The 24552-nt window shown below is 40.1% G+C and overlaps 1 protein-coding gene across 6 annotated transcripts in view; it reads left to right on the top strand.

The window, feature by feature from the left end:
- The window catches only part of DAAM2 (dishevelled associated activator of morphogenesis 2), a 210778-nt gene that overhangs the window by 13580 nt on the left and 172646 nt on the right, over nucleotides 1-24552 (top strand). For 2 of the 6 annotated variants that reach the window (XM_034428012.3, XM_087883099.1), the window contains exon 1: nucleotides 20266-20690. The exons of 2 other annotated variants lie outside the window; for them this stretch is intronic. The gene's annotated coding sequence lies outside the window, so the exon portion shown is untranslated. Of the gene's footprint in view, nucleotides 1-20265; nucleotides 20691-20897; nucleotides 21124-24552 lie in introns of those variants that run through there. 2 more of the 6 variants (XM_034428013.3, XM_060692444.2) reach the window with 1 other exon arrangement.

Raw genomic sequence — 24552 nt, forward strand, 5'->3', positions numbered from 1 at the left:
CCATTCCATATTCTAGAACAATGGATTATTAAATAGTGCTCCTCAAATACCTGAATAACACTATCGAATCTCTTCTTTCTCCTTCAGTGTTATTTTACTGGCCAGTGGAATGCCTTTTTCTTAGAGAAGAGTGAGACTTTATTGGGTATTTTTTGTCATCTTCATTGAACAGCTGGTAGACCAAGTCTTTTTTTGTTTTTTTTTATTCTGAACATCTGTATGACATGATTATTTTCTCTACTATTTCCACTATGTTCTCTGCAAAGTTTTCCTTATTAGTTAGAATTAGTTCAATATTTCCTAATGTCCTCTTGTATCTTCTAAAGTAGAAAATAATCAGAGAAGCATGTTAGAATTTGCCAGAAGGACCATGCTTGGGAAAGTAACTATTCCAACATTTATTGGGAAATGCAAAAATCCTCTATGGTCACTAATTTCTGTTTACCCAGGCATGGTTTGTGAGCCAAGATATTTTGCAAAACTATCCAATAGTTTAGCCATTTTTAACCAGCCATGGTTAGGTGTGAACCTAGTCATGAAACTCACTATGCAGTACTGGCATGATAAAATTGCACAAGGGTAAATTTGCCATGAGAAAAAGAGCACGAGCACATATTTAAGCTTTAAAGATCTACTGATCTTTTCAGTTCCATAGTTGAAATCAACAGACTAAGGGCTCAATGTGTTTTTGGTCCTTTCTTAGCTAATGGGATTTGATCAAAAGTACTTATGACTTGTAGTCCTACTACTCTCTAAAGCCTTTTATTGAAAAAAAAAGAGCAAGGATTGAAGGAGATCTCCCAAATGAGAAAAATGATCAAAGAGAGAGCATGTTGGACTGCATGGGGGGAAAAAGAGGGTGATGTAAACATGAATCTGGAGGGATAGGGAGGAGGTTTGTTATAAACCAGCATCAAAGAAGGAATATTATGCTTACTTTTGTACTTTCTGTATTTGACTTCTTCAGAGCAATAATCCTGTCGGCAAGCCAACATTTCTGTTCATTAACTTTAAAGCTGACATTTGTTTCTGCTCAAGATCATTTTCCCTTCTCTTTCAACTGTGTCCCAGGATGACTTACAAGCAGTTGACATACATCTTAGCCAGTGAACATTTTCCAGGACTATGTGAATCAGGTGTTATTATATTTAGAGGCTCAGTGCTTCCTTTACTACTTTACAGCCTTTTAGTATTTTAATTTTATAGCAAACTGTGTTTTTATAACAAACTGGAATAGGCATACATTTATCTTTCATTTCTCTCCTCCCCCCATCTTTTGATTGGACGGAAGAAAAATACTTCTTTTTTTTAAAAAAAAAATATTATTATTATTGTCTTTATGTCCTGAGAGTGCCTAACAGGCTAATGTTTACACAAAATTGAGGTGAGGAATCAGAGACAATTTCATATCTACAACTAAAGCTCAAAACACATGCCCCCCCCATGAACGACAAGAAATCCAGCTGGATCACTCAGTCTAAAGAAAAGCCTATATGGTGTGTCAACTTATGGGCAAAATTTAATTATCTGCATTATGGATTAGCAGATAATCTTTGCCTGTAGGCCTCTATCACCTCTAAGGCAACAGAAAAGTAGGGGCAATTCCAGCCTAGTATGCCCAAATTGGTGGTATTCTGTAGAATCCTAGTGGCGTAGTGGTTAGAACGCAGTATTGCAGCTAACTCTGCCCACAGCCTGGAGTTCAATCCTGATGTGGCCCAAGGTTGACTCAACCTTCCATCCTTCTGAGATCAGTAAAATGAGGGACCAGATTATTGAGGGCAATATGCTAACATTGTAAGCCACCCAGAGAATGCTGTAAAGCACTATGGGATAGTACAGTATATAAATCTAAGTGCTATTGCTATTATTCAATGGTTCAGATAACCATGGTTTATTGAAACCATAATTGGCTGAGTTGCACCACAGATTCTTAACTATGGGTTGGTGCCTACAATATGCTAAGCCAAAGCCAAATAAACCACACTGTGTATTATATTGTGTGAATTTAAAGTATGGCAGTTGTCTGGAAAGAAAAGCTTCCTTTCCTTTTCCAATGAACTTTTCTTGTTCCCTCTTCTTCCCAGGCAGAAGCCATTTCTAACAATAGGAAATGGCAAAGGAGAAGCAGGTAGTGAGGAGAGAGCTCAGCCATGCTTCCTGTCTTGTCTATTTACACCATCCTTTAAGTTGATTCCCTTCCCACAAATAGGAAACAGACATAACCTGTGTTTTGACACAGAGATCATAGCACCATAAGATCCAGTGGTTCAATGAATGATATTGATTTTGGTTTAGCATGATGTATAAATCTATCTGTAGTGGATTATAACCACTATATATTTTTAAATTGTGTAAATCAGTCATTGCCTTGTTTAACAAGCTAAGTTGAAACAAGCTGCAGTTACTGTGATGTAAAATCAAGACTGAAAAAGTATTTAAAAATATTTGTAGAGCAGCCATGACTATATTTTAGGTGAGCATTAACACCAATTTAGCTATCATCTAAAGTAGCAGCCAATTCAGATTAAATTATCCCTTCCTACTGTTGGGTCAGCATTCTTCATATGCTGAAGAGGTATTGTGAGATTTTATGTATCACATACAGATGGTAGTGTCTTCCATAACCAAAAATGAGGAATTGTTTTCTGTGATTAATTTACAGCCAATTAATATAGGGTAGGCTGTCTCTCTCAACCAAATCATCTTAAAGATCTAGTGAACTTCAGAATCAAAGTTGGTTTGGGTCACTGTAAACATTTTGCTTGAAGGGGACAGTTCAAAATTTGCTCCAAGTCATCAGAAACCATCTGATTTCATTTAACTTGCATGCATTATCCTTAAATATAAAAGCAGTAAGCAGAAGCAGTAAGCTCTTGCAACTGAAGCAAAGCACAACAAAATGTCTTTTGGAAACCCACAGTAAATTTCTGTGCTCAACAGTGGTATATGTAATTTTTTTCAAAGAGAAGTTCTCCCAAAATTTTTTATGGACTGGCTTAGTCCTAGAGATGTCCACAAAAACTCACTTCTTGTTCTCAGAGTGATAAAAATAAAATCAATGTAATGGGAAGAAGGAATAACCTTGAAGAACGGAAGGAAGAGCCGCAACCATGAAAATGGTCAAATTAAAGGTATCTGAGTTGGGATCAGAACTGTAACCCGAGAAAGCAATTCAGACAAGACTCTCCATAGTTTTCAGGAAGATAAAGGAAGCAAGAGGGGAAGCACATTCAGACTTGCAATATTCTGTTAATTTGTTTTTTCTTCCATTCAATTTTGTCTGATTCTGAGAGACTGCCTGAAAAAATCCCTACCCTTTTTTTGGCAAAGTTTTTCTGGAGTGGTTTGCCATTACTTCCTTACTAGGGTTGAGAGAAAGTGACTTGCCCAAGCTGGCTTCATGCTCATGGTGGAACCAGAACTCATGGTCTCCCGATTTCTAGCTTGATGTCTTTATCACAATACCAAATGGCTCTCCAGTTTGCCCTGTTACTATATCTTAGAATAAAAGTAATATTATCAAGCATGACTTTGTTTTCTTAGTCTGGTCTACCTTGAATGGCTAACAGTCTCAAAGCTGCAATTCCACTTATTTGGGGCATGTGTAGAAGACTGTGATGTACATAGAAAAGGGACAAGTTTACAGTTAGTGTGCCACTCTACTGCTGACATCAATCTAACATCCCCACCTCTTGGCATTCCTGCCGATATTATTGGATTTTGCTTCCTGTTTTAGGTCAACAGTCCTTTGTATCTGAAATAAAAACATTAGAACTTGAAACTGTTTTTCCTACATCTGATTTCTATAGGTTCTTGGTTGTTAGGTTCCTCAGTCTGGTTCTGATCAGAGAAAGCTGATGTGTCCAGCTGGACTTTGACAGCAACAGTGAGTTGAAAACAGACTGCTGCTTTCAATGAAGGGAAGACAAAGAATTATTAAGAAAATGGTGAATCTCAGCTTTTCAGGAAGCTTATTCGTGAGTTCAGGTTGTACAAGCCAAAATGAATCTCTAAGAACACTGCCAGACAATGTCCTAGCTATAACTTTGGCATCTAGGTCTCAGCAGTTACGATGAATAATACAAAATCTAGAGCAAACCACCAATTGATTCCTTTGGCCAATGAAGGCAATTCAATGTCTTTCAGATGTTTTAAATTAATGTTCCTTATAGCCTTGCAATTGGCTATACTTATTGGGGTTCATGGGAGTTGAAGTCTAAAGCATCTGGAAGAAATAACATTGCCTTCCTCTTCTCTTATATTCATACAAAGAAAACTCTTTAGCCCTCAGAAAAGATCTGATGGCTGACATTTTGAAGCTCAATAGCAGCAAGGTAGTAACTTAATGTAGAATACATGCATACGTTACTTCCAAAAGGTCTGTGATCCAATATCTGGTGTCACCCTGTAGGGTTGGGAGAGTTTGAAGTTTTGGAAAATTACTTAGCACAAGCTTCAAATTAAATCAGTAAGTGTAATGGTATGTGAGAATGTCCTTGGGAGGCCAGGGAAAGAACTGCAGCTGGGGGAATGGTTGGATAAGAAGCAACTTTGCCCACAGCAGGAATGTGAATATGACAAAAGTCGCAAAAAGGACCCTCCCTAATTTATTGAGCTATAAAGGCAATGGGAGAGAACTGTACTGTATTTTCAGACTTGCAATGCAACCTTACAATAAAATAGAATTAGTTCATCTGGGCATGCTTCCTGCACTACCTCACAAGACTGACAATAAGTTGATCTCTTAAATAACATGAGAGCTTTTGAATAACTTGTTGAAAGATTTGGAATGATACTTTCCACTGAATCTCATTTATAGAAACAAAAGCAATGAGATGACAAAATGTATTTATTTAATTAATTCATTGACTAACTTCTATCCCACCTTTATTATTTTTATAAATAACTCAAGGCAGCAAACATATCTAATACTCCTTCCTTCTCCTACTTTTCCTATAACAACAAATGTCTGAGGAAAGACTGGTCCAAAGTCACCCAGCTAGCTTTCATACCTAAGGGAGGACAAGAACTCACAGTTTCCTAGTTTCTAGACTAATGCCTTAACCAAATTGTCTCTTATATATTAAATTCTTACCTGAACTTCCCAGAAGCATTTGGTTCTGCACAGAGTGAGTTTTGCATCATTATGTGCATCTGTTTTTAGTTTATTCAAACGGCTTTCTCATTTCAAGGAGTTGTCCGTGACTCTTTGTGTCTACTTGTCTGTGGCCAAATACAGAGTATGCAGGGCCTATTCTTTAAAATCCTTGGAATTTACAGAACCTCCAATTCTAGCAATGTGAAATGTGGCTTTGGTTACAATAACAAGTGTTTAGGGAACTCAGGAGATTTTTAACTGCAAAAAGCACAAAAGCAAAACAAAGCAAAACTCTGCATACTGTTTTGATTTTCAATAGCCATGTGAGGACATCCTCTAGTTTTTAACTATAAATAAGCAACTGCTGTCAGTGGAGGATGGATAACATTTCACATTTCTCTTGATGTTTTCTTAAATGGTAATTTTCTTCCCACAGTCTTTCCAAAGTGAAAATCAAGGCCAGTAAAGCAAAATCCATAGCCATGATTAACTTAAACTTGGTTGATTGAATAAACAACAAATTGGCTGTGTCCACATGGCAAGCCATACCACAATGGCTGGGTGACAAAATATGTAAAGTAACAAATAAGGAATCACATTTTGACTTAGCATGGTGCATGAACCCATTTACTGCTGAGCTCTACTTAGATGGCTCCATAAAGCCACATAAAGTCAAACTGGAGTGAAAAAAGACTCCATGGTCAAAACTAAGATACTCAATGAAAGTAGTCTCCAGCAGATAGTTCTCCATCTGAAGGAGGTCAATGAGGACTTCTTCAAATTCAAATCATTCTCTCTTTGAAATATGGATGATTTGAAAAATATTTAGTTTAAATAGCAATAGCACATAGCCTTATACAGTATACTGCTCCATAGTGCTTTATATCACTCTCTGAATGGTTTACAATGTAAGCATATTGCCCCCAACAATCTAGATTCTCATTTTACTGGCCTCAGATGCATGGAAGGCTGAGTCAACCTGGAGCCTTGTTAGGATCGAACTCCAGGTTGTGGGCAGAGTTAGCCTGAAATACTGCATTCTAACCATTGTGCTACCAGAGCTCCTAAAACCAGAGTCAAGGCTTGTAATAACTCATCAAAAATTTATACCTGGATCTGTCAGCAGTCACAGAGCTCATATAGCCATAATCCTTGTTTTCATGGTGAAAGTATATTAAATTCTTTCTAAATTTCTACTCATATATATGTAAGGATGTAGTCACAGTTTATGCAAAATCATAATACTAGATCTATGGATGTGATCAATAAATGAAGTGTTCTGTTTCTCAAAAATGGTGGATATATGAATTAGTGACAAGAGTTTTCAGAGACATGATGCTCATTTCAAATCTTTTGAATACCGATCATTTATGATAAAGTCTTTACCCAGACTATACAATGTGGAAATTAAAAGTTTGAAAACAACAAAAAGACAATAAACAGCACCAAAACATAAAATCAAGTGTTCCAGTACAGAGCAAAAGAATTACATAGAAAATACATAAAACAGTCTTTCCAAAGTTAGGGTCCTTCTAACATGTTGGAGATTAATTGCCACAATTCCAATGCTGGCTGGGAAGTTAGTTCAATTCATCGGGCTTTGGGAAAGCTGGCACAAGGGATAGTTTTTTCCACTGCCTTTTCCCACCATACGTATATATTTTAAAAAGCCTGAGTCTCAAGGAGATCATCATGATAGTTTCTTCCTAGAAATCCAATCGGGGAATGTCTCAGATCCTGATTGTTTGGGTTACTTTTCAAAGTAAAAAAATATAGCCTACTAGGAAAAAATGATTTGTAGCCGCGATTCTTGGTCATCTTGGAGTAATAGATACACACAGCCTGGCCAAAATTATACTGCCAAAGAAATGTAGCTTAGCAGGCCAGCATCAAACATATCATTAAAGCAGACTGTCAAGGACAGCTCGAGTTGGCAGTGCATGCTAGGAAATGATCAACAGAATATTTGAAGAACTAAATCAGGATCCACACTATCCGGTGGATGTTCTGCTAACAGCCTACCATTTGACATCAGTATACATAGAGGCCATGTTCTTGCTGAGGTGGTGTTATCATGCAGATGAGATCAGTGAAGGTGACTTTTTAATGGATATTTTAACATACAGAAGTTATAGCACATCACTGCAGTTTTATGGAGTATTCAGATGATGCCATCATCCTTTAATTGGTAGCCTGTGTTTTCTCTCCTCTCAAAATGGAGGTCATTTTAGGCAGAAAAACGTGTAATCTCAAGAAGCACCTGGGCGTTTCAAAATGATTCATTCATGGAGTTTAAGAGAGGGGGGTTTAATACCAGCAATGATTTTCCCTTTTGCAGTTGTTGTGGTTCTAAACATCTGAGAAGTTGAGTTAATTGGTTAAATATATGCTGCTCCATTTCCAAGCAACTTATAAGTAACAATATCAAATAAAAACAAATCAATATCGTTGTTTATTATGTTTTTGATATCTATTTTTAGTGGTTGATTGTACTCCAGCTAGAATCGTATTGTTCCGCTTGGGCATTCATATGAATATTATAAACAAATAAATAAATATTAAGCACAACCACAATTCAGCTGGTGGCCCCTGCTGGCAGCAGCCCCTTTTCTGCTAACCCTTCTCCAGCAGCCTCTCTGGGCAGGTAGTTATTTTTCTACAGGCATTTCCCAACCTAGCACACACCCTCTTTTATTAAATTAATTTCAAGCACCAGGCTTTAAGATAGGAGACCATCACATTTTAAAATCAACTGCGCTTCACATTTAACTTTCAAGCCTGAGTTGAGGAATATGAAGTTTTGCTAATACAAAAGTAGGAATAGGACGTCTAGAATTCTTATGTGGAAAAAAGGGACATGTAATCAAATGGACTGCTTGCATGGCAGGTTAATTTCATTTTGGTGCCAAGAGAGAAGTGTTTTCTCCCTTTTTCTATGCAGATACTCCTTCCCCACAATCTGCTCCAGGAGCATTTCTCGATCTTCTTTTGAGGTAGTCTGTTAAGGAAATGCAGAGGAAGTGAAAGTGTTAAATCTTCCATGATGCAAATCAAGTTCTGCTTGTGGTTTGTTAGCTGCTAACCACAGTGCTTGTGATTTATAATGAGCTATGGATGAGCATTTCATTCTTTCAGAATCCCAGCGGAAAAACAACAACAACTTTTTTAAAAAAAAATATATGCCTACTTATGATCTTATCAGAAAGAGTGGTAAATTCTAGTTTTGAAAGTTTGCAGCTCAAATATGAAAAATCAAAGTTGTGTAGGCAGTGACATAAAAAAAACTGAGTACAGAATCATACATTGAAGAGAAGAGAGGGTGAAATAGGTAGGCATCTCTAAACATAGGGACATCCTATCATCCCAGTATAGATGGGATTGTGGAGATGTGGAAATAAAACAGAGAATTAAAAAAATAGCTGAGTGGGTTGGGAATTGCAGCTCCACAAACAATGAATGGAAAAATTGCAATATACTGCAGAAGAGGGCTCAGAGTTGTGTGCAAATCAGCCAGGATTCAATGTAAGTTGTAGTTTCAATTCAGATATATCAACAGATTGGGACTTCTGAATTGGGGGGAGAAATTTTCTGTGCATGTATAGTTGTTCAAATAATCCAATTTGGAACATTTGATGCAATTCAAATGATTAGTCAGTGGATTTGGAATTCAATTGTCTTCAAAGTGAATCTCCAAACTGACTATATACTCCTGGCAGGAATAGGAGTGGCTATGAGAAATTGAGAGAATATTGGACCAAACCCAAAAGGCAAACATAGACTGACAAAGTGTGGACTAGAAATGCAGGTTTTGTGGCATCAGGTCCAGATCAGAAGTGGAACAATACAGGAAACGGATATAAAACAGCTCGGCTCCAGCCACAGCAAGTAAGAACAGACTTCAGAAATCACACTGAAGGTGGGTTTGTGAGAGCCTGGAAGCTCTTTGAGAGATCATGAGGACAATACAGTAAGTATAAAAAATGGCATCACTTGGGTGTATATTTTGAAGTCCCACAGAAATCAAAGAAAGTGGAATCACATAGTCTATCAACAGGCAACATTCCTGATAACATGTAGAAATCTAAATCTAATAGCTATCTAGCTTTGTTCAGGTCTATGTCTAAATATATTTAAAAAAAACAAAGGAAAGATTTCCATGTTTCATGTTACCCATGTTCTAGTCATGCCTTCATATCAGTGGTGGGTTGCTACCTGTTCCCCCCGGATTGGGCGGTGGTGGCGGGAGGCTCTGCCCACCTGTCTGGATTCTTCTGTGCGCGTGAGCGCCCATAAGCAAACCGGTAGCGATGGGATTTGAAACCCACTACTGCTTCATATGCAACAGATAAATTATATTTACAGTAAGTGATATAGAGAAACAATTAGGAACCGATACCTATTGTATATACATTTATTTCTTCATCAAGACACCCCAGCTATCATAAAAACATTTCAGCCATTCCATGATAGGCATGACCTATATTTGTGATGAACTGCAATGTATAAGACTCTAAAGAGAAGAAAATAATTTTGCTGAATTATACAGACCAGTATTAAGATCAATCTCTAGGCAGTATAAAATATCTTAGGAAATTATTTGGGCTGGAGATTTCTGGACTGTTTGCACAGAGAAAAAAAACTTTACCAGATGGTTTTACAACATTGATACTGAATAGAAATAACATGGGATAAAGAACAAGGTGTCAGAAATAAGAATAGGTTTTATTTACTTATTATGTCCTGCAGATTGTCAAAACATACATGGACATCCAAATTTTATCTCTCTGCAGGGAGGACATGAAACCTGAGATAAGATTGACAGAGAAATATATTGTGTCCTGTGAAATAGGAATTTCACCTTTGTATATTTGGTAAAAATATTAGTCTAGAAAGATATGCAATAGAAAGAATCTGGAATACCCCAAAATGAATTAACATATATAAAATCTATGCAATCCTCATGCATATTAATAGTATGAGTGAGTATTGAGTATGAGATGTATTAATGAGCATGGAAAGAAAATAACAAAAACAGGGAATACACCTGATATATTAACTGATAACAGGTAATGTCTTAAAATATCTAGATGGTGCTAGGGTTGGGAAGATATGGAAATCATGACATGGCCAGGTAGTTTTCTGAAGCTTTAAAGGGGAAAGTGCTATTTGTATTTGATCATGTTGTCTGGAATTCTGTAAAGGTAAAAGTGCACAGCTTTGACTCCTCATGGACTTGAAAGTAACAAAGTGATAGAAGGGATGAATTATGAAATGAATTCTCCACCTTTGTATGTAATACATTTAATATAGTTAAATGTATTAACTATATTTAATATAATTAAATCTAAATCTAAATTAAATCAAATCAATTGTTAATCTAGCTCTGACCTGTTGATTTTGGAATGTTGCCCCTTGCATGATGTTCAAAGGATAAGGGTGGCTCTTGGGCCAAGAGAAAAATTGCACACACCACTTTAAAAGTGTGAATAGTGCCGGATAGCAGTGCACTAGAATTATCTTGACAAATGCAGGACTTGTTCCAATTATTTTTGACACAAGCTGCCTACTCTTAGATCATTTCCATTTATAGCAGTCAAGGTTCCAGATAATTGAGGCCAAGATTAAGATCCTCTGATTCAATGGGACATGATGACTACAGCACCCATTTCCCATTTCTCTTGGCACATCCTGTTTCTCTACTAATGGGGACTTTAGTCTCAAAATTGAAGGTTCATATAGTAGGCTAAGTATAATATTGTGGGTCTGATTAGAGTGAATTGTAGGGATGACCCAGAAGTATGATTCACATTATTTATTTTATTATTTTTATTTAATGTTTCTTTATTATAACTTAGTTTTATTAATGTTCTGTTTTTTGCTGTATATTTGTCTATTGGCTAATCAGCAATAAAGTTAGAGAGAAACATAACGATCTTTGCTTGAATTTCATTTAGCCTATACCCGTGATGGTGAACCTATGGCATGTGTGCCACAGGTGGCACGCAGAGCCATATCTGTGGGCATGTAAGCATTGCCCTAACTCAGCTCCAGTGCACATGCGCACCTTGGCCAGCTGATTTTTGAGCCTTCTGGGCCCACCAGAAGTCGGGAAATGGTCTGTTTCCAGCCTCCAGAGGGCCTCCAGGGAGGGGGGGTAGGGAAGGCCATTTTTGCCATTTGTCCAAGAAAGCCTCTGGACGGCTCACAGCGCCATCACGTGCCAAAAGCAGGGGAACCGTGTGGCAGGGCATTGAATTATGGGTGTGGGCATGCGTGCGCGACTCCTGCTTTTGGCACGCGACAGCAAAAAGGTTAACCATCACTGGCCTATACAATGGATGCTTTAGTTTATGGCAAAGTAAGTTGTTGGAATCCAGTAAATTTATTCAGCAAATTATAGTAAAGCAAATAAGGGCTTAGCAAACTGTATGAATACAATGAGTATTAAAAAGAATTGGTGATGGCCTGAACTAGGGATGTACAGACATTACAATCTCATTGCACCAATCATGTTTACGGGAAGTGCACATCTTTATAATACACAATTGATTAAAACATATGTTTCGTAGACAGCTACCTTGAGATTAACCTAAATTTACCAAGAATACAAGTATTTGCAAGAAAGACTGGCTTGGTACCAGGGGTACTTTATGTTTCCAGGATTTATAATTTTTCATGCAAAGCACCCCTCCCCTTTTTATAATTATGCACACTTTAAAAATGATCCAGAAGCCATTGCTCTGGATTTCCCATGAACACAGAATTTCTCTGCCATTCCTTAAAGCAGCCCATCTTTTTTACAATTCCATATGAGCCCTGAGAAAAACATGCAGCTACTTTAAATATAGTCATAATTCACTTCAATGACTGATTCTTTAAAGCAGCAGCAACAGCATCTTTTTCCCCTCAGGAAGCTAGGCTGTTTTAATGAATAGCTGAGAAATACTACGCATGGAGGAGACCTAAAGTGCTTCTGAATCATTACTGAAGTATGCACAGACCTGCTACTTTTTCCTGTTACTGCTTGGAGTCTGGCGGTGAGAAAAGCAGGAAACAAATTTGTCGGGCAAGCTAGTAGAAAGAGAGAAAAGGTATAGGTTTCGCATCTTTTTCTGTTTTCAGCAAAATTACTCCATGCCTAGTATTATTGGGTAACCAGTAGTTCTGCCTTCGGCATTCCTTATTGGGAAAGCAAAGTGATCTATTCCTTTGGACATTTGTCATATGTCCAAGAATCTTAAATATAGAGGAATCCTTGTAAGCCAAGCCAAGCCAAGCGTTCTTTAGGAAATTAACTGCCACAAACTAATTTAGATGTTTTCTGTATCTTGGGATGATAACTAGTGGTGTCTTTATGACATACATGATTTCAAAACAAAATGAGCTATGAATTGCAAACTAATGTGAGATATGCTTTCTCTCTCGCTCCCTTTCTCAGTATATTTTATGGAGGTTTTTTATTAACAAGAAAAAGGAATCTCTTTCTAGTTCCCAACTGGGCTGTTTAAAAGACAACGTTTCTCTTAAAAGTTTCATACTTTGCTGTGTCCACAGAGCCCTGGCCCTATCACTAGGTCGAGTGAAGCTGCCACCTCAAGCAGCTGAATCAGGATGTTATTAAAAGACAACAAATGGATAGTTACTTCCTGTATTCATTTTACAGTCTTACAGCCAGGAAAGAGAACATTTGAAAAATGATCTGCTGGTCACCATAATGTGACTAGTCTTGATTTTTGGTAAGGATGGGCGTGCAGAAGCCTTTGCCTCATTTGATGTTTTTAGCTTTCCTAGTAGCCAAGCTGAAGAGCAAATACAAGCAGCATGCTAACATTTCCCTTGCTGTTATCCTGGATGGTTCTTTCCAATCTTCTTTTTATTTCAACTGCCAGCTCCTAAAATAAGGAGATTCGGGAATAACTTGCTAAACGAAAACAGATATGTTGGAAATGAATGAAAACTGATTGAGAAAGAGGAAGCTATCCTCAGCCAGAATTGGAAGTGGAATCCCTTGCTCCGTCCAGATTTCAATAATAAGGAACATTCTGCTGTGTTGGTATTTTTATTCAGTAACGTCCTGTGGTACTAGAAGAACTTGGAATATGGAACAGTGATTTGTTTTTATAAAATTCCTATTGGTTTTAAGTAGAAAGCAACAAACAAAACTGTTGATCAAGACATAAGGGAAAGCTAATAACTCTAGCAATATTTCTCATTTATTTTATTTTTATTTTTTTATTTTTATTTTTTTAATTTTTATACCGCCCCCTTTCCTGAAGGACTCGGGGCGGTGAACAGCCAAGATTAAGAAACATACAATATAAACATTAAAATACATTTAAAACAAATTAAATCCCTAATGGCTTTCCTCAATTTAAAACCCCTTACCCATAAAATTCACCAATAAAATTTTTTAAGCCAGCCCGGCTTGCTGAAATAGGAACGTTTTCAGAGCCCAGCGAAAGGTTCGGAGGTCCGGGATCAGTCTATCCCTGGGGGTAGCTCATTCCAGAGGGCGGGTGCCCCCACAGAGAAGGCTCTTCCCCAGGGGGTTGCCAGTGGACATTGCCTGACCGACGGCACCCTGAGGAGACCCTCTCTGTGGGAGCATATTGGCCGGTGGGAGGTTATCGGTGGCAGAAGGTGGTCTCGTAAATAACTGGGCCCTAAGCCATGGAGCACTTTGAAGATGAGAACCAGTACCTTGAAGCGCACCCGGAAGACCACTGGAAGCCAATGCAGCTCACGCAGAGAGGTGTTACATGGGAGTGCCATGTCGCCCCCATAAGTACCCGCGCAGCTGCATTCTGCACCAGTTGGAGCCTCCGGGTGCTCCTCAACGGGAGCCCCATGTAGAGAGCATTGCAGTAGTCCAGGTGGGAAGTGACGAGGGCATGAGTGAACATGCATAAGGAGTCCCGATCCAGAAAGGGGCGCAACTGGCGTATCAGGAGAACCTGATAGAAAGCCCCCCTGGCCACAGCCGTCATATGCTCTTCTAAAGACAGCCGTGCATCCAGGAGGACACCCAAGTTACGCGCCCTCTCCATGGGGGCCAATAGCCCCAATATCCAGCGATGGCGCCAGCTGGCTATATCGGGATGCCGGCAGCCACAGCCACTCAGTCTTGGAGGGGTTGAGTCGGAGCCTGTTCCTCCCCATCCAGACCCGCACGGCCTCCAGACACTGGGACATCACTTCAAGGGCATCGTTGGGATGGTCTGGGGTGGAGATATACAGCTGAGTGTCATCAGCGTACAGATGGCACTGCACCCCAAAACCACGGATGATCTCACCCAGCGGCTTCACATAAATGTTGAACAGGAGAGGCGAGAGGACCGACCCTTGTGGCACCCCACAAACCAGGTGCCTTGAGATCGACCTCTGCCCCCCAGCCAACACGGACTGCGACCGGTCAGAGAGATAGGAGAAGAGCCACCGTAAAACAGTGCCCCCACCCCTAACTCTTCCAACCGGTGCAGCATGATACCATGGTCGATAGTATCAAAAGCCGCTGAGAGGTCTAATAGGACCAGAACAGAGGAGCAACCCCTGTCCCGAGCCCTCCAGAAATCATCAACCAACGCGACCAATGCCATTTCCGTGCTGTATCCAGGCCTGAAGCCGGACTGGAACGGATCTAGATAGACGGTTTCATCCAGGTACAGCACCAGCCAGGAGGTTTCATCCAGGTACAGCACCAACCACGGGTCCAATAAACATGTGGTTGCGTTCAACCTCCCCAGCATCCTGTCCACGTCCTCGGGGGTCACAGGGTTGAACTCATCCCAGATAACATTCTCAAGACCTGCCTCAGTCCTCCCCCCTGAAACTACCTAGTGAGACTAACCATAGTTTTTCGCACTACTAGGGTAGTAGTTTGGGATTTAAATGAGATTCAGATTCATGAAATTCCCTGGGTGACTTTGGCAAATCATAATTTAATGTTATTCTGACATACAGTAAAAAATCCTCTGAGAACTTATTGCTAATGATAATGTGAAGGAACCAAATGTTCATGTGTTAAAGCCTAGGCATTAGGTGAAATTTCTAATTAAGTGGGGATAATTTCCTCAGAAATAATGGAGTCAAGCCCACAAATATTTTAATATTTTATGAAATAATTAAGACTTTAAGCAAACAAGTTTGAGGGATGAAATTTATCCCATAAAAATTGCCATGCCAAACAATAGTTACAGCATATTAATATGTCAAAGTAGAAATTAATGCTTTCCCCTCTCTACACATCAGCATTATTTCACTGTAGTAGTGTGAAAATTCTAACCTTAAACCCTTCCCAGTCTTTCATTAGATTGTTAAGGCTAATATTTTCCAAACAGGGCTTGGTTGTTTTGGGCCTCAATTGAATTTTAACCTCTGGCACCAGCCTCCTTGAATATTATTTCTAATGATTTTATATATATATATACACACACACACACCTTTCTCTGCCAGTCCAGCCCTTTTTTAGTTGTGTGTCCCAATAACTTCCATTGGTCTCTCTCACATTATCCATACAAAAACACTCTGGGGGACTGTGATTTGCTCTTTGGAGGCCAAGGGTGTCCCCAAGAAGAGACTTAGGAGAGCCCCTGTTACTCTAGGATTAATGTGAAACAAGGCCAGAAGCCAAATGGCTACTATGAAATTGGGTTGGGTATAATTCTGAAATCAAGTTTCTTTGAGTTTAGCAAACTAAAGGTCTCCCCTGTTTTATCTCAGAGTTAAGATGTAACTCTATTGGGTCAGATATAAGAGATATTTACAATTTCTAACAACAAAGCTGGGCACTGCTTATTGTCCATTCCCAATCTATATGCGCTTGTTTAACCTCTTTGTCAGAGGGAACAAGCAGCCTGGCACAGAAACTCTATACACAATCGGTACCTTTGTCCTTAGTTTAACAATACTCAGATTCCTTTGTTTTGACAACTGATCTAAGAAATGATTTAGATTAGGCTGATACAGAGGCAGAGCACAATGCAGAAAACAACTTCCTTTTATGGCATAAACTCATTTTTAGAAAATGCTCCCGTTACATTTTTAACTCATCTTCTTATAATTAGAGAAATGACTCTCCACTGAGATATTTGTACGTTCATTTCAGTCTCAAAGCAGCTTCTGAATACTTCTCTTTCTGAATCATAAAATTTGATTTTCAAAGGAATTATTGAAACATTTTTAAAGCTCAGAATTTATGGGTTTTAGGCATAGTATGCATAATTAGAGACTGGGTTATGTTTACATACATAGCATAATGACAGCTTTATTTCTGTTAATTAATCTTACAGACTTTTCAGGGGTGGCTAATGAATGGCCCTTCAGATGTTGATGAACTGTCACTTCCATTATCTCTCATCATGGGTCATATGGCCAGGGCTGATGGGATGCTCATATTTTTCTCATGTCTCGTCCTTCAAGTGCATCTATAAGTACTTCATTCTAAGCACTGGGAAGTTCCAGAGGTTTGGGAACACTTAAATCTAATTGCAAATATTTTTTTAAACCAGGTTTGCTATGGTTTTCTTAAGCATATGTAGTTAGTTATCTGGAAGGGAACTAAGTAACAACACTGTTCTCCCCTTGTCAGCACTAGTTTTGTGTAAGGGGGAGGGTGGTGGACACTCTGTATATGTAGAGATTTGGATTGTAATTCTTATTTCTCTTGATTAATATTGAGTAAAACTTTGAGGGAGTGCTCCTGCAGAAATATTTGCAGCCAGTGTTGGGAACACTAACTGGACTTCAAATAGGAAATGAATGTCTATAAGCTTATGCTTAGTTTATCTTCTGTTCCAATTACTAGAGTGTCCAATTTTGTATAGAATAGATGCAAAATAGGAGACAAATTTAGAACTCTGCCTCTTCCTTCCAGGACTCTCATTGGTCCCAGGGAACATGACCCAGCCCTCTCAGGTGAAGGTTAATCCATCAGAGAAACATTGTGCACAAAGCCAGCCCTATCCTACTTTCCCCACCGTTGTACTTTATGTGTTTGGCTGAACATTTCTATTGGCTGACTATTTGCTGACTGAAAAGTTTCCAAGTTTTTTAGGCCAAAGGTGGCCATTGGAGATTAGAGATTGGCCATTGTCTTGAGATCTGCTTGTTCTATCCTTTGCCAGCAAGAATTTAGCAATGAAAAAAAAAACGGTTTCAATTGCAATGATTTAGGTCACGCAGAAATCTTTATCAAATACATTTGATGCAGTTTAATAGTTATTAGTCATTTACTTCTCATGGAAGGACTGCCTCATTGGTCCTTAGGAAGGAATGGCCAATATAAAAAGAACTATGAAAAAAATTTCCCAATTTATCACCCAGATTTTTTCAATGAAATTTGCACTGGAAGGTAATGATAAACCTTCTTGTAAGAAAGATTTTACTCATCCCATTTTTTTTTCTTATATAAGAAACTAGGGCACACAGACACATCCTATAGAGGAAACTGCATTTGCATTAAATATTGTATGCATGTGCAAATTTGTCTGACTATTGATCAAGCAAAATTTCTTTGAAAAATCATAGATTTCTTTAATGAAGTCCTGATGTCAATATATACATATGTCTAACTGGAGAGCTTCGATAGTGAGGCTTTCATTGGGTTCCTGCTGCCGCACTGTAAATCATTCTATTGTAAAAAAATATGATGCTGGATAACTGCGGCGGTGCAGGGGACCACTAGCACAGAAAAATGCATGTGGATTATAGTTGGCAGCATTGCCATTTCTTTTACCAAGATGTACCTTCCCTGTGGTTAGCTGGTCATTCATCTAGGCCAGAGGTTTTCAACCACTGATTTTAAGAATGGGGCTCAATCTGCAGATTGCTTTGCCTTGGTCTGTAGTTAGAGAACCAGTTCTGGCTATTGAGCTGGAAAACCTATTCTCTTCTTCCTCCAAACACTAGCAGAATCTAACATACTGGAGAGACAGATACTTTATTCCTTTTTATTCCACCAGAGTACCCGCTTGAGCAGGGGGCTGGACTAGAAGACCTCCAAGGTCCCGTCCAGCTCTATTCTATTCTAAGGTTATGTTAGTAGAGCTGTTGGGGTTGCAGAAAGTGAGAAGAAATTCGTTATGCTAACCTACACAACCTCTAGGAGGAAGATATTCAGGTGTCTGCCTCAGAGACCTCTCACTTCCAGCTATATTATTCTAAAAAGCATGTTATAAGCTAAAGAGCAGATTAGTATGAATCCTCTCCACTGACTTCCCTGGGTTTGGGGATGATTAGTTTTTATCTGCTAGAAGCAGAATGGGATCCAACAGTGCTGTCTTCTTGTTGATTCTTATTATTGTTTCTCTCCTTTTTAAATTGTATAATTTGCTGTGTCTTCTTAGAGAATGGCATTAAAAATCTGCAGTGGTTTTAAATACATAATTCTTTTAGGGAGAATAATTTTTTTTACAAGACAAGAGCATTAAAATGACTATGACTTACTTTGGGATTTCTGGAAACATTGGGTAAATGTTCTGGCTTCCAGATACCCAAACTGGTGACTGTTTTAGATCTGAACAAAATGGTAAGCCACAATTAGTTGGCTGTAGAACTACATGTGGTAGGGAATAAAATGGCAGCTGACACTCATGAAACAAGCTTTATGAAACAAGCTTTTTAGTCTAGTGTGTCTGGCAAACATAGCCATCATTACTTACACAATCTAGTATTTATTCTGGATTCACACATTATATGAGTTATTAATGTAGTTTACTCAGTTTTGTCTCAGCATGTTGACTGAATACAGAAGTATAGTTTGTAAACTATGATTTGTGGCTTAATATAAAGAATTACAACTGTCATTTATTCTATATCTATCTATCTATCTATCTATCTATCTATCTATCTATCTATCTATCTCATGGTTGAACAAAACACTAGTGATGCATGAACCTGGTCTTACAGCGGCATTTCATATTGGTACTGCAAAATAAAGGTCTCAGGCCTGTTTTCAAAGGGCCCATTTAAATCAAAATTCTGTGACTTTCCACAATCTGGGCCATCATAACAAGCTGGTAGCAATAAGATCTTTGGATGTTTTGGAAGAAATGAGCACAAAGCCCCACGGAGTCAGGTAGTTGTCCACACAATGCTTTGGTAGCTGGGAAAACCTGCTCCATGTAGATACACAGTCTCCCTTTACCAATGAAGAGAGTATTTGTAGCTCAGGATTCAAATGAAGAATCCTTGGTGCTCTCTGAGCTTGCTTGTTTTCTTGCAGACATTTCATTACCCAAACTAGGTAACATCATCAGGGCTAGTAAGGAGGGTTGTTTGCTGTCAGTTTATATTCCGGTGTCTTGCCAGTCTGTGTGGGTGGGGGCGGTTTTAAGAGATTCGTTGGTTGGGCTGTTTACTAATGGCTGTATGGCAGTCTCCCTTTACTTGTCTGGTGCAAACTTAACATTTAGCACAGGTGTCCCCAACCTGTGGTCCGTGGCCTATTCGCAACCGGGCCTCACTCCCATGAGCGTTGCAAGGGCTCGCAGCCCCACCTGTGAATAACGGGTGCTCTCCTGCTTCTCCCACAAAAACACCCCTTCTTCCCCCCTTTCCAGGCCCCCAACCTGGAAAAGTTGAGGAACTCTGATCTAACAGGTGAGATTTTCAGAGTTGTTAGAGAAAGGATCCTAAATCTCATGGGCCCATAAGCAAAGGGCCTTTTCCCTACTTGCCTTTAACCGTGGCACCAATAAATGCCCTGGATTTGGCCTGGTCCGCATTTCATTACCTCCATCTGTTCCCCAACCCACCAGTGGCTTAATCTTCTTAGTGCCACGAATGTTAAAAGTGGACTCCCCAATTCCCACACCTTTCACAGATACCATCAAGATCTGCCAAGCTGCAAATCTTCCGTAGGTAGCCGTGGTCTCTCTCGACAGGTAGCCTGGGAACGGACAGAGGCAAGCAATTGAATCATCAAGAAAGACCATAAATGTCACAGCTGCAGGATGCGGCATTTGACTGGGGGGGAGACTGGAGACTTAAGCGGGAAGCGACCCAAACCAAAGGCTGGGCTCCTCGTGTGGCTGGGGGCGGAGGGGGGGCTGCGAGAGCGTTCCCCCCCCCCGTCCACCCAGCGCCGTTTTCATTCAAGAGCGTCGAGGCTCCTTTAAAAAAAAAAAATCGCCCAAATTCGGCAGCTTCACCGCAGCGACGAAAGCGCTGCCTTTCCTCCGGCTGGAACTGGGGCCGGTCCCTTTAAGAGAGGGTAGCACAGTAGCGGCGAAGGCGAGCCCGGCCGCCTAGCTCCGCTTGCGGTGCTTTTGTAAACCGGCCGCTGGTTGGCAGCTGAAAACAGTCCCGGCTTCGATCTCCGAAGGGCGCGTCCACGCCGCCTGCCCGCCCCCCCCCTTCCTTCCTTCCCTCCCTCCCTTTCCAAGCCCACGACTTAAAGAGTTTGCTCGCCGGTGCGAAATCCCGCGGGGGAGGTTTGCGGAGGGCGTGGAACCGCTGACAGGGGATGGCAGGTCGGGAGTCCTTAGCTGGACGACGGAGTGAAGCCAGCCAGCCATAAATAAAACCTTCCACCAGCCGACGCCCCCTCCCCACGCCCACCCCATCCCGGCATCCCGCATGGAAGAGCTTGGTAAGTTAAGGCGAACGGATGTCTCTCTGCTGGGCCCTTTTTTTTATTATTATTATTAAATGTGTTCAAAATTCTTCGCAAGCTCGTTTCGGCGTCTCCTTTGCGGGACAGCTGACCAAACACGAACTGCAAGGAGAAGGAAGCCGCTTGAGGTTGCTTACTCTTTCGACCCCCCCCCCCACCCCCACCCCCTTGCCGTGTTAACTCTTTGCAGCGAGGGTGAGAAATCCGAGCGAGCCAAAGAGAGCGAAGGGCCGGTGCGGAAAACAAGCGACAAGCTCTCTCACTTGGGAAGGGCGAACGGTTGGGTGCGATTCACTGCAGGCAAGACGATTCAAGGGCGAAGCTCGGGGATTGCTTAGATTGGGAACGTAATTTCGGGCACAAGGACTCAAAAGACAATCGTGCGGCGCCTGCTGAGGTTTATTCTCGGGTACCTTAAGGATTGCAGGCTAAAAATAACTTTTCCCTCGACCGATTGTTTGCCTGGCTTTTAAATGTTGCGTTGCGCTTTGGGCTATAATTGGATGGGGGGGTGAGGGGGGGGGAAGGAGAACGGAAACCTTCCTAAATTAAAAGCAGGGGCGCGTTAATAACGTGAAGTTGAGGTTTCTAAATCCGTTTCGTCGCCAGTTATTGGAATCGGCTGATCCGAACTCAGCTGGAGCAACTCTTTGCAGTTCCTACGAGGTACGGCAGGGGGCGTCGCTGCGACGCTGAGGGAAAGATTGGGTGCAAAAAAAAAAAAACGGGCAACCGGGTAGGACTTGGCGAGTTGAATAATTCAGTTGCGTTGAATTGGTAATAGAGAAGAATGACCGGGCTAAGCTGATAAAACGTGTGAAGAAGCGCTATTTGCTCTGCCGAATTTGAAGGAACTCTTATTTTTTTTTTCTGTACAAGAATTATTCCACAATATTATTGAAAGATATCTAATTATCATTCCATAGATGATAATCTGTCTTTGCATGCTGTTAAAATGTATTGATTTGGAATTCTTCTCAAACCTTAAAAAGGTGTGTGCTTAGTTGCGGAGCATATCAAGTTTGGGGAATGCTCCGGACTAGGCTCGGATGGCAGGTCTGTTCAGTAAAAGGACTGTTCCCAGAGGAGAATGCAGAGTTAATCTTTTATTGAAAGCAACTGAAATTGAACTCCAAGAGGGAGCAACATTTACACAGAACTATTCCTTGGATTGAAGATTAAGTAACAGGATGCCCAAGACCAGACCCCATTTTTGGTGGGGTCCTTGGGGATATTAATAAACAGTTGCTTGAAGACTTCAGTGAATGGCAATATCTTGTCAAATTCTTCATCATATAAATGGTGGTCCTTGAGCTTGCTTGTTTTCTTCATCAGTGCCTGATGATGATGTTACCTAGTTAAGGTAATGAAACTTCTGCAAGAAAACAAGCAAGCTCAGAGACCACGAAGGACCCCTCATTTAAATCCTGAGCTACACATATTCTCCTTTATTAGTATCATATAAATGTCCATAATCATATTGCAGGGTTGAGTGGTCCTCTTCAGAAGTGCCAACCTTCATGTTGTTGGGATAGTGATTTTCCTTCCTTTTCTGCCTCTACTGTCTGCAGTTGATTTTCCATTCTGTGGCTACTTAATGTAGCTCCAACCTGTTATGTCTCTTACCTGTTGAATTAGAATAGAATAGAATAGAATTTTTTTTATTGGCCAAGTGTGATTGGACACACAAGGAATTTGTCTTGGTGCATATGCTCTCAGTGTACATAAAAGAAAAGATACGTTCATCAAGAATCATATTTACTATTTTCTGTATTTTTTTGTACCTTAAAAAAATCAAATCGAATAATCTGATCATTAACTCTGTTAACCTTCCCTACTGGGAATGGGTTGTAGCTTAGGATCAAAACACCTTGCTTTGCTTGTAGAAAGGTGACAGGCTGGTATGCAGGACTTGTAGGCCAACCTGGAAAAAATCCTGCCTGAGACCAAAGAGTACTGATGCCAATCAGTCTCCATACTGACAATGGACTGAGAGGCTGACTTGGCAACAGCAGAGGTTCCTATGTCTGATGGCGCAAGTTGGGTAGCTTGAGAGTGACATTTGGAGAATGAATTTACTCCTCTTGATTCCCAGGATTTTTAATTGGCCTGACTATGATGTGTTAGCTCTTCTAAAAGATTTTTTTAAAGGATGAAGCACTGTCTTCTCAGCAGGAGAAGAAATAACATGGCATATCAAGGGCAAGTTTGTGGCTCTGAAGAAATGACCCATTGAGCCTCATCTGGTCTCTTTGTTTAGTATTAAGTCTTGAATCTCTATGGTACAGTTTTTGAGTGGGGTTAATAAGGCTTCCTAATAGGGCAGTTGCACTGGTGGATTCGTAAATACAAAGAACATCCTTTCCTGCTGAGCTGTGGTTTTCCTTCCCAGAGCCGAGTGTGAGATATGGCCAAGAACAGAATATAAAAGTTGAGGTTTCTTGCTTTTTTTTTTCCTGATGCTGATATTGGTAACAATCTTTTACTATCCCTGTTTTCTCTTCATTTCAGGTCGAAGACTTATGCATGTTTACTGCAAATACAGTTAAGTTTAGTGCTAGTAGAAAAGTGCAGTTCAAACTGCAGATGATTTAATATCAAAGCTTGATTGTGTCTGTAGAAATTCAGAATTTGAGATTTCTAAGGCAAATCCAGGACTGGCATTAGCTGAATATGCAAAGTAATGTTTCTAAAGCTCTGTAACCGTAACATCTGAGGTTGGGAGATCACTCACTGACTTACTCTTCTCAGTGCAAACAATAAATCTTGGAAAAGCTACTGAAAACATGTCATGAGATTCGCTCATTCAGGTCTTTGGCATTTACAATTCATTGAAGATTTTTAAAGTTTGCTGTTACGGGTGTTGCTAAGTGATGCAGCACATCATACCAGAAGGTTATCTTTACACACAGCTGGCAGGTGATGTGTATATTTTCAGACCTACTTACATTTCTTAGGGCTTCGTGAAATCCAGCATTCTGTTTCTGCTGATAGAATCCTCTTTCATAGGAGAACTGGCTTTTTTTCTCTTCCTCTGAGTTTCTTAGTGTGCACTTAGATTCTATTCATAAAGCTTGGAGGGACCCACTGGAGCAGCTTTCTGGGGGATGTTTGAGGATTGCATTGGGGAGTGGGGGAATGAAATGTTCCTTTGTGCCTCTAGATTGCAGCTCATGCAGCCCTGAATTTGGGCCTTTTGTAGGTGCACACACTGGGATTTTTCCTTTCCCTCAACCCAGTCCCCCAATTCCATTTTCAGGGATAGACAATATCGGCAACAGAGTTGAGAGATGCTTAAAGAGGTGTTCTGGAATATGGCCAATTGAGGTCTCGGGGAATAAAGGAAATAAACTGTTATTGTTCCTCCAGTGTGTGGGAATGAAAAATGTGAAGTGGTACCTTGTTTAAGCTAAGACCACCTTGTTGAAAAGTAAGATCTTTGTGCAGCCAAATATTTGGGTTGACCGCTGGAAGACTGGCAATAGAGAATGTTGACAAAGAAGACAAATACTTTTTGTTTTAAGTTTGATATCATTCTTCTCTTTCCTGGAAGATTTGACAAATTATGTTTTCTCTAAAATTCTGGAAATTGGGATTCTTGAACATCTGGGTAGCACAGATTGAGGAAGATGGATTACGCAAAGTATTGCAATTAAAAGAAATTGACTCTCAGGAACATATAGAACATGCCATTTAAAGATGCAGTATCTATACAGTGACACAGCACATTTGAAAGTTAAGAATTTTTGTCTTAATAAGAGCAATCTAGCAATGGATATAATTTCCTATGTGGTAGTGGGTCGCATTTATGGGTTATGTTATGTTATGTTATGTTCCA

Source organism: Pantherophis guttatus, chromosome 1 (genome assembly GCF_059756535.1).
Source record: "Pantherophis guttatus breed Tessera chromosome 1, ASM5975653v1, whole genome shotgun sequence".
NCBI classification, from domain to species: Eukaryota; Metazoa; Chordata; class Lepidosauria; order Squamata; family Colubridae; genus Pantherophis; species Pantherophis guttatus.